At 38.8% G+C, this 9,827-nt stretch overlaps 1 long non-coding RNA gene across 2 annotated transcripts; it reads left to right on the top strand.

Annotated features, from left to right (window-relative positions):
• The first annotated feature begins 1,084 nt into the window (after positions 1-1,084).
• Positions 1,085-9,427, top strand: LOC116420686. Of its 2 annotated transcripts, XR_004231085.1 has the most exons (6): positions 1,085-1,227; positions 1,684-1,756; positions 2,871-2,919; positions 4,191-4,370; positions 4,708-6,336; positions 8,742-9,427. It is a non-coding gene; the product is annotated as an uncharacterized LOC116420686 (long non-coding RNA). The 2 variants fall into 2 exon arrangements; XR_004231084.1 differs by lacking the exon at positions 4,191-4,370.
• Positions 9,428-9,827: the final 400 nt, after the last annotated feature.

The raw sequence follows: 9,827 nt of genomic DNA, 5'->3' as shown, positions 1-9,827 counted from the left end.
GAAGACAGAGAGGAGGAAGAGGAAGAAAATGTCAATTCTGTTGTCCTTTTATTAAAGAAAGCCAAATATCTGTCCTCAACGTGAACCAGAAAGAGAAAAGAAATGAAAGCTGAATCAAAAAAGTTTTACAAAGAAGCATATCATATCCCTTTTATCTATGTACACTGGATACAAATATATTTTTTCCTTATTAATGGACAGTCAGACAAAGACAAAGATTTAAAAAATAAATGTTGAGAAATATTTTTAATCTTTGGTAAAGATACATTCTAGGTGGAAGATGACAATGTTTGTAATAAGAATCAGTGAGAAATACAATTTGAAATCCAATTAAGGCAGAGTGGCTTAGGTTCAGGAAACTGTGTAACCAATCAATTGGAAGGACATAACTGATATAACAGAAAAACGGTTCCATGTGATGTCATCACTACCTCACAAACAGTTACTAGGATAAAACACTAGGAATCTCAACAGCTGTGCTCTGTGTGGGAGAGAGAATGAGCATGAGAGAGCGAGAGCGAGAGAGCCAGAGGCAGGGAGAGCGAGTGGGAGAGAGGTGGAAGGAGGAGAGAAGGAGAGAGGTGGAAGGAGAAGAAGAGAAGGAGAGAGGTGGTAGGAGCAAGAGAGGGAGAGAGGTGGTGGAAGGAGAAGGAGAGAAGGAGAGATGTGGAAGGAGAAGGAGAGGGAGAGGTAGGTGGGAAGGAGAGGGACAGGGAGTAGGATAGGCAAAGGGGGAGAGTTTGAAGGGAGGGGATTGTGGGAGAAAGGGATAGGAAAGACCGAGTAATAGAGGGATTGGGAAAGGGAGAAGGGTAATAGATATAGAGATATAGAAGTTAGAGAACATAGGAGTCAACATAGATAACCTAGGGATAGAGAGAAGATAGAGATATAGAGAAGATATGTAGAGATATATATAGAGAAGATAGAGAAAAGATATAGAAAAGATACAGATTTAGAGAGAGAAATTAGCAAGAGACTAGTTGTAGAGATAGAGAAGATAGAAGATAGAGGTTGAGAAAAGATAAATAGAAAAAGTAGAAATAGAAGAGAGTGTGATAGAGACAGAGAGTGCAAGGAGGGAAAGAGAGCGAGAGTGAGAGAGAGAGAGAGTGAGAGAGACTCTGTGTGTGTGTGTGTGTGTGTGTGTGTGTGTGTGTGTGTTCCATAACCTGTTTCTTTATCAACTAAGAGATTGCTTTTCTTGTCTTCGAAAACTTCTGACAGGTAGGAGGCTTCATGATATAGACTACTCTGGGGATGGGATTAGCCAACTATGTAGAAGGAGGAATGAGGAAGTTTGTATTTTCAGGGGGAGGTGTGTGGAAATTTTGTGGAAAGTCAGTTTCTAGAGAACAATGTAAGAGATATAACTTGTACCAGCAATAGGAGATGGACAAGATGGTTGTTCCTCTGTACTCAGTGGAAGAAGCAGCTAGGATACAACTGAGAACATATGAGAGAACCCTCTTCTGTAGACTCTGCTGAGGTAATAACTCAAACCATCTGAGAGTCACAAAGAAAAAATTTTTTTTGTTATCCTGAAGAAGGTTCTTTGTTCTTAAGTAGAAGAAAAACGTGGGCCTGGGAGTTAGGATGACCTGAGTTTCAAATTCAACCTCATACAGAATTGAGTGTTCCTGAGGCACACCATTTCATCTGTTTGCCTTTTTTTCCTCACAGGGTTGCCATAAGGATCAAATCAGATGGTATATTGGGAAAGGCTGTTCAGTGCAGTGGAAAGGATGGAAGAGAGGTGCTTCCTCTTTCTCTCTCTCTTTCCTTCTGATATGACCCCAAAACTGCCTCCAAATCCTCATTGTTAGAGCTTTCAAACAATTCCATCCATTGGGGAATCAAGCTGAACCATCAGAGACTTGTGGATCCCCTTAGGTGGAGAGGAGATGGGGCAGAGCAGCATCATAGTTCTTAATCTTTTTCTGACAATTGACATTCTGACAACTATTCCATCTTTCTCCAAATCATATTTTAAATTCATAAAAATTTCTTTGCTATCTCAAAATGTATATGTTTTCCTTTTTTGGATTACAAGGGGTGGAAAAGTTTATTTATTGTACCTGTAGATATTCAAAGTAGGTGTGAAAAATCCCTTTCTCCTGTAGTTGGGTAGCCAATCTGTCATTTCTTCTTAGAGAGATAGTGTGCTTCAAAACACTGAAAGGGTTAAGAAAGGTTTGTCCAGGGTAGAAGTGTAGGTGAGGACTTTCAAGCCTCTCTTTCTGGCCCTTCTGGCCCATATCATAGTGAGTACTTTGGTCTTAGGTCTTGTGGGTTTGAGAATACAAATAGGAGAGAACTTTTCAGGAAAAGAAGCAGCAGCAATGGGAGCCCCATGGATTGTAAGCCTGACAGGTCCATAGAATATTGTGAAATCAAAGAAAATTGGAATAATTCTCAGAAATTTTGTGCTTTGGGCAGACTGATAGAAGTTACCCACCACAGCAAACCAATGAACTTTACAGGTTCTTCTTTATACTAACAGAGACACTTTGCCTACAAGGTTCCATCCTCTTCTTCTTCTATTAACATATAAGGGAGTTTCTCAGTTGCTGCCTCTGGATTACTTTTAATGATGAGGAGAGGGGGAAGAAGGGATAGCAAAAGGAGGAACCAGGGAAAGGGACCTTTAGGAATAGATCAAATTGGATAAAATGGATAAAAAAATTTTTTTATCAATTGTGTTGAGGCTTTCACTACCATAAAAATAAATAGGATGATGAAAGGCAATAGCTGGGCTGTGCCCAATGGGCTATTGTTCTTGTACTACCTGTTGCTCCTTTAGCTGGGAAGATGGGATAGTTATTGGAACCAAAGCTCAGTATTAATTTGTTGACATTCTTTTCCCTCAGGAAATCCCTGAAATTCTACATGGTGAAAAAAATCGGGTATTTCCCCAAGGTGAGAATCAATCAGTAAACAAGTAGTAATACTTGCTCTTTATCAGTCACTATATTAAAGGAGGAAAGACCAAAAGCACAGAAACTTGAATATGCTAGACAACTATATAGAAAAGTAATGTCAGAAGGCATGATCCTAATGGAACAATGAGGCTATCAAAAGAATTTAGGAGACAGGTGAGCAGGGTGAATTTGTTGTTAGCTATGCGAGTGAAGAAAAGACCTCTGGGGAGAAAAATGTTGAGTGGGTATTAAGTGGTATAAGGGGTATGAGTGAAATATGAAGGAATACTTTTTTTTTTAATTGAGGGAAAGGACTGACATAGGAATGCACAGGAAAAAAGGAAAAAGAAGTGGAATGGTTCAAATTATCTGCCATAAGAAAAAGAAGCATGAAAAAGTTCTTTCAGTGGAGGGGAATAGGGAGATAAGAAGTTGATTGAGTGAACTTTACTATTATCAGTATTGGTTCGAATAGGAGACACCATAAATACTGACTAGGGATATTGAACCCTATCTTAACCTGCAGGAAAATAGGAGGGGAATGGAATATGGGAAGAGAGGAGGTGATAAAAGCTCAAGTTATTTTGGGGAAGTCCTTGATCAGTATGAAACTCTTTTTAAGCAAAGTCAGACTGAAAAGAGAGAGAATAAATGGAGAATGAGGGAAGTACAATTATTAACGTGAAATGGAAAAACAATTTTTGAAGCAAGTTTCTCTGAGGAGATACTAGTGTTCTCTGAGAAATGATGAGCAGAATTTTCTTAGGGGGATAAAAAAAAACTTGCAAAGTCCTCCATGAACAGACTGCAATATGCCATATGTGAAATGACAGCAATGTTCTGGGGTGACCAGATGAAAATGATTTTGTTATTCCTAGTAACATAATCATCCACAACTACTCTGAAGGATTTAGACAAAAAAACAAACAAAAAAACCTATCCATTCACAGAAAAGGAATGATTATGTCTGAATACAAATAGAAGCATTCTCTTTTTCCATCTTTATCTCTCTACTTTTAATTTAATTTTTCTTGAGGCTTTTATTTTTCATTAAGGAGGGAGATCTATATTTTTATTCACAACTTTTATGGAAAAGTTTGACTAATTTTAAATGTGATTGGAATCAGGGAAAGAACCTATAAAGCAAAAATCTTAGGAAAAAATATTCAATACCTTGGGTAAATCATGAAATAAATTAAATAAAAAAGGGAAAAATTCATTCCTTTTTATACTTTGGAAATTATAAGAGTAACTTTGCATTTTAATTAGGAAAACTCAACTGAATGAGAATGTGAAAAATGACAGTGCAGAGTTTAGAAGAGTGAGAAAGGAGGAAGAATGAATGGAGGCCAGAGTCAATAAACATTATCTACTGTGGGCCAAGAAAGGAGGAAGAATGAATGGAGGCCAGAGTCAATAAACATTATCTACTGTGGGCCAAGCTTCATAGTAAGCACTGGGAGGATACAAAAAATGGCCCAACCGGGCCCTAGTCCGGAGGAGCTCCCAGTCTAAAGGGGTGACCCCATACAAACAACTGTACAAATAAGTGGGTTACCAGAAAAATGGGAAGTAATATTGTTGTGTCTTGGGCTTCTTCCAAGTATGTAGTGAGGGAGAGCATATGCAAGAGCACACTGACAAAGGTCCAGTTGTCCTCCAAAGGCCAGGGATCACTCTTAAAGGTAGATCATAATTCCTGTGCTGCTGCTATCTTTCCTACCCACAATCAACAGATTTCCTGATTCCTTCCCCTTTGTTCATATGATCCCTTCTTCATTCACAGACTTGGTCCAGGAGGAGCAGAAGAGCTTTTTCCAGAAGGCAAAATAACTGATATTCTGAGGTCCCCCTCACCGTATTACTTCCTTTTCAATGAGCAACAATGTGTAAGTGCCGGACCTGGAGGGCCAGAAGGGAATCGTTCCTGCCAGGTCAACAACGCAAGAAAAGGACATTATGGACTCATCTTGGGTGAGAAGTTTAACTTTTGTGGCTCCTTTTATGACAATTGCAGTTCCCCTTATTCTGGCGGAACCATTCCCTCCTGTTTTCCCTGAGGGCCATCAGAAAGCCACCCGAGCTTGTCCTGACAACACTGACAGTATTCCTCTGGAGAGGATACCAAAAATCCTTTCTGACCTGGACACAAGATCCAAGACATACCCCGAGATGATCTTCGAACCCTCCTCCAAATGGGACCGTGGAGAAGCTCCTAAAGCTGAAGAAGAAACCCCAGTCATTGCCATTTAAGTAACCATTGGTCATACAAAGAGGTGATCCAAAGTATATCCGTCCCCTCCCACATTATGCAAGACATGCCCTGAAACTATCTTTGAACCCTCCTCCAATTGGCCCCAAGGAGAATATCCTCAACCCCAAGAATTGACTCCAGCCTATTCTCCCAAATGCAGTGGTCCCTGGAAGAGGAGAGCCAAAGTCCAGCTAGCCTTGGACTCCCATTCCAAACCCATCTCTGAGGATGGTCCCCAAGCACTTTTCCCAAAGCACCCAGAGAAAATGTTGTGGAAAATAAAGTCTATTTTGGGGCTTTTGGAAAATTTTCTGCTCTGGAGGACTGTAGGGAGGTGTTGGAGCATAGACTATTTAAGTTCCAGCTCTCCCAATTTTCTCCACAAATAGAACAAATTTGTTTCTCAGGGTGAATACAGACATTTAAATTAAAGGCTTGAAGTAGCACAGGCGTCTTCGAGACTGTTGAATAGAGAGAAAATGTGAAGAACTTACAGGAATATGTGAATTCTTTTTCTGTATTTTCATTATTTCTATGTTTCCTCTATGACCTGTATAATATGTGCAGGCCCATATGTACTTGAGCCTTGGCCAGCTATTTCTGAAGCCTGAAGGCCGGATTTTCTGTTTCCTAGAAATCAGGTGATTTCAGGGAAACAGAAACCTTCCATTCCAATCTCTCCAGATAGCAACAACCAATTAGATGCCTCCCCCTCCTCTTCTCAATGCTCTTACTTGTAATGTAATCTCTTGTGTAAAAGCTATGTATTTTTACTACTTCCTTAGCCCTCCTACCGCGAGCTTTCTCTTTGACTTATCTCGTGATAGAATGGCTTATCCTCCAGAGGCACAATAAACGACCTTTCTGCTTTCTTTTTTGAGTGATCTCTGAGTAGTCATTTTGGATAAGGGTCTTCTATATCCCACACAGTTGGGATAAGATCTTTGGGAGAGATGGCTCTGTGCACCCCAGACAGGGACAGGAGACCACGGAGTAGTTTTCTCCATGGTCTCTGGTTCTGGGTGAGTAGCCTCTCTCCCCTCTTAGACAATGGCCCAAGGCAGAGATACTCAGTGGAATGCAGAATTAAAGATTGAAGGAAGTAAAGTCCTGATGGCCAGCATTTGCAGCCTGAAAGACATGTACATGTGTAAACTCAAGGTAAGTTCTCAGGAGTCTGAGGGTGTATTGGCTGAGTCCGAGGGAGACCCTGAGGGATTAGTCCTCCTAAATTTGTTTTTTTATGTTGGGTCTGCTTTAGACCTAAAGGAAAGGACTTTCCTGAGGAAGCTCTCGGGTGGCTGTGGGGTATGAGGGTAATGAAGGGCCTCTGCCAACACCTGGACTGGATCCAAGATGGTAAAATGGGATAGAAGCAGCCCAAGAATTTGTATCAGGATGTTAGCGAGGGAATTCAAGACTGGGATGAACTTCTCAGATATAAAAGGGAAAGAAAACTGGGAGAATGTTCCCAGGACTACTTAAATCTGTATATATAAAAGGTGAAAATAAGACTTGTGTGTGTGTCTGTGTGTGTATGTCTACTTCATATTTTTTGTTCTGTGTTAAAAGTTAGCAAGCTCGTAAGATAAGAATTCAGCCTCTGTGTTGCAGGATTAGAAAAATATCAGGCTGAATTGTGGGAATTGGAATTCATTCAGAGTAATTCTTTCAGAGTGGCTCAGAATGTATTGGTCTTAGATCATGGTAAGGTAATTTGGGAACTAATTTGGCCTTCTCTTTCTCTTTCTCTTTCTCTTTCTCCTTTCTCTCTCTTTTTTCTCTCTTTCTCTCTCTCCTCTCTCTCTGCCTCTGGCTGTTTGCAGTGGCTTTGCAGGGAGAGGAGGAAAGAAGGGGAAAATAACATAGATTGAAAGTTTGGAAAGTTTTGAGAAAATAGAAAAAAAAAAAAAACAGCGTTATCACTCCTGTAAATAAGGACCCTGTTATCAGAACTCAGGCTTGTGGAATCCTGCCAAAAAAAAAAAAAAAAAAAAAAAAAAAAAAAGCCTCAAGGCAAAGCAAGAATTGATGCTCAACTCTTTCCTGGCTTACTAATGAAAAGAAGTTTGAATGGAATATCTAGGTAGACTTTAGGAAATTTCACAAACTAAAGTACTGATTAATTTTAAAATAACTTTAAATTGGTATATGTGTTAAGATTGGAAACTTAAGATTGGAAATAAGTTGCAGATATGGAAGGGAGGAATAAAAATAGAGTAAGAGAGATAAATAGCTGAATACAGAGGCTCTCTGACCTGTTGGACCTGTGGGAAAACTAGGCAGACTACTAAAAAGTAAAGAAAAAAAATTTCCCAGGAGAAGAAAGAAACATCTATTATTAGCAAGTTGGCTTTCATGGAATTAGAGAATAGAAAGTTTAAGAAGGCTAAACTTGGTAATTGTAACATTTGATTAAGAATTTTGGGAACTTACTATATTTTAAAGAGGTACTATAATTTTGAAATTGGGGGAAACAATTTTATGGTTGCCTTGCACATGTTAGATTTATTCTGAGTATAAAATCTTAAGAATTGTCTGAATATTATGGTCTTTACAACTGAAGAGAAAAACTTTTTTTTGCTTTATTATTTGGTTGGACTTCAAATTAAAATATAGGTTATTAAACAAAATGCCAGTAGCTTACCTAAGATGGGGTTGTGTTTGCATCTCCCTACTTAAATGGTTTATTGCTTTTTAAAAGTATTGAGTAATTTGTAAACTATATTAAAAGTTTTATGAAATTTGGTTCAAAATTAATTGTGAATCTTGAAATTTAAAGTTTAAAAAAAGGTGATTTAAAGAAAAGGGACAAGAGAGATTGATTTACAAAAGCAATTAATACTTTAAATGAAGCATCTAGTCAGAAGAGTTATTGGTTTGGGAGTGTTTAAAGTATGTTGGAGAAGGTTTGAGCAAGTAGGCATTGGGAAGAGAGAGACAGAGAGATGAGACAGGAGAATGAATGTAATTTAAGGATTGATTTTCTGGGATAAATTTCATACTATTAACGCTATAAGGTCATGGTAAATAACTGTTTGGGATTTATCTGAAACTTTGGAGATAAAATCTCTTGGGCTTATATTATAGTTAATGCTATTTGGGAGTTTTAAAGCTCCTCTCTCTTATGTGCTGAAGGTTGAGTTTTAACTGCTTATGTTATGTTATAGTTATGTTTTTGCATTTTTTTTCCTGCAACTGATTTCTATGATCAGAGCAATGGTCAATTGAAACTGTTAATGCAATTCAGTTATGTCCACCTGGTTATATGCAATCATTGTATCCTAAATACTTAGGCAAATAAGTATTTAGCCTGGTCATCTCTCTTGTTACTTGATATTGTATTTATGATATTTAAGTGCTTTTAAAACGTTTTCTTAATGACAAGAGAACAATTAACAATGGTCTGTGAAATCTGCTGTTTTATTTATTGGGAATATAACTGATGGCCATTTGCCTGTCTGTGAAGCAAACTCAGCTGCTGGCTATTCACATTTGGTGAATCAAGTCTTTCTATCTCAGACTGTTCTAATCTTGTTAGATTTGGTTTCTTCTTCTTGTTCTAGATTTTGGTCAAATTACAGATTATTGAACCTCTTCTGAGACATGTATTGGCCCATCTGAAGCTTAGATTGACACCACATCCTCACCCCTGCATGGATTGAGAGCCTTTACCCATTTCTCAGCCTGAAGCAGCTTAGATTGAGACCATCGCCCTTGCTCCTGATGTAATTTGCACTGATATGGGGGAGTGGGAAAGTGGTTGATAAATTATTGTTGAAATTATAACTGTATTACTGTGTGTTTAAGATTTGGGATGGAAATTGTTAAATTGTGTAACTATTGCTGTTATGGATGTATAAGAACTTTGTATGTGGGATAGTTACCTGATGCTTTAGCTTTGAAATCCCTTATTCTGTTGGAATTGCTCTGGCAGACTATTCTCTGATTGACTGTTTTTAGGAAATCTCCAAGATAAAGACACCTGTCTTGGGATTGGCGGTCTCCAACCTTGTAACCCCAGTTTCTTAATTGGTATCTCAGCATTCTCAAAGGACATTTCAAGCCTCTAAAGTTTAGGGTTTTCCTACCTTGATGGTCTAACTGTGTATGCTCTGGTAGCTCTGCTCAGAAATCTATATTCTAGTAGCAATCCTGTCTATTTCTCTGGGTGAGGACAGGTGGAGCTACTCCAAGCCTCACCCTTCTCCTCTGGAGTGGGGTGTCCCTCTGAATGGGCAGCATGACTGTCTCGAGCCCTGCTACTCCCTATATAAGCAGAAGCCGAGTTGAGTGTACAAATGACTGCAGACCACCTAACACAGTGAACTGTCCATCTCAAACTGAATTCTCTGGCTGAGATAAGGGCCTTTGTACTGCCGATAACTCTGGGGTTGTCAGGGAGAGACTTGCCCTTGCCATAAGTTCTTGCATTGGATTGGTCAAAATAAAGATGCTGAGAACTCCCAGTTATCTAGAGTAAGTAATTCAATAATTCAAATATTCAGAAGAAGAGTGTGTAATGTTATGTATGCTTCAGTTTTCCTAGATTGTCATGTTTGCTTATTTAATCTTTGTATTTTTATGTCTGCCAAATGGCAATCTGTTCTGTGATAACTTTGTCCAGGATAGTTGGTGGAAGCAATTTTTAT

Source organism: Sarcophilus harrisii, chromosome 1 (genome assembly GCF_902635505.1).
Source record: "Sarcophilus harrisii chromosome 1, mSarHar1.11, whole genome shotgun sequence".
NCBI lineage: Eukaryota > Metazoa > Chordata > Mammalia > Dasyuromorphia > Dasyuridae > Sarcophilus > Sarcophilus harrisii.
Note: the sequence above shows the minus strand (reverse complement) of the source record. Positions and strands in the feature narration are given on the sequence as shown.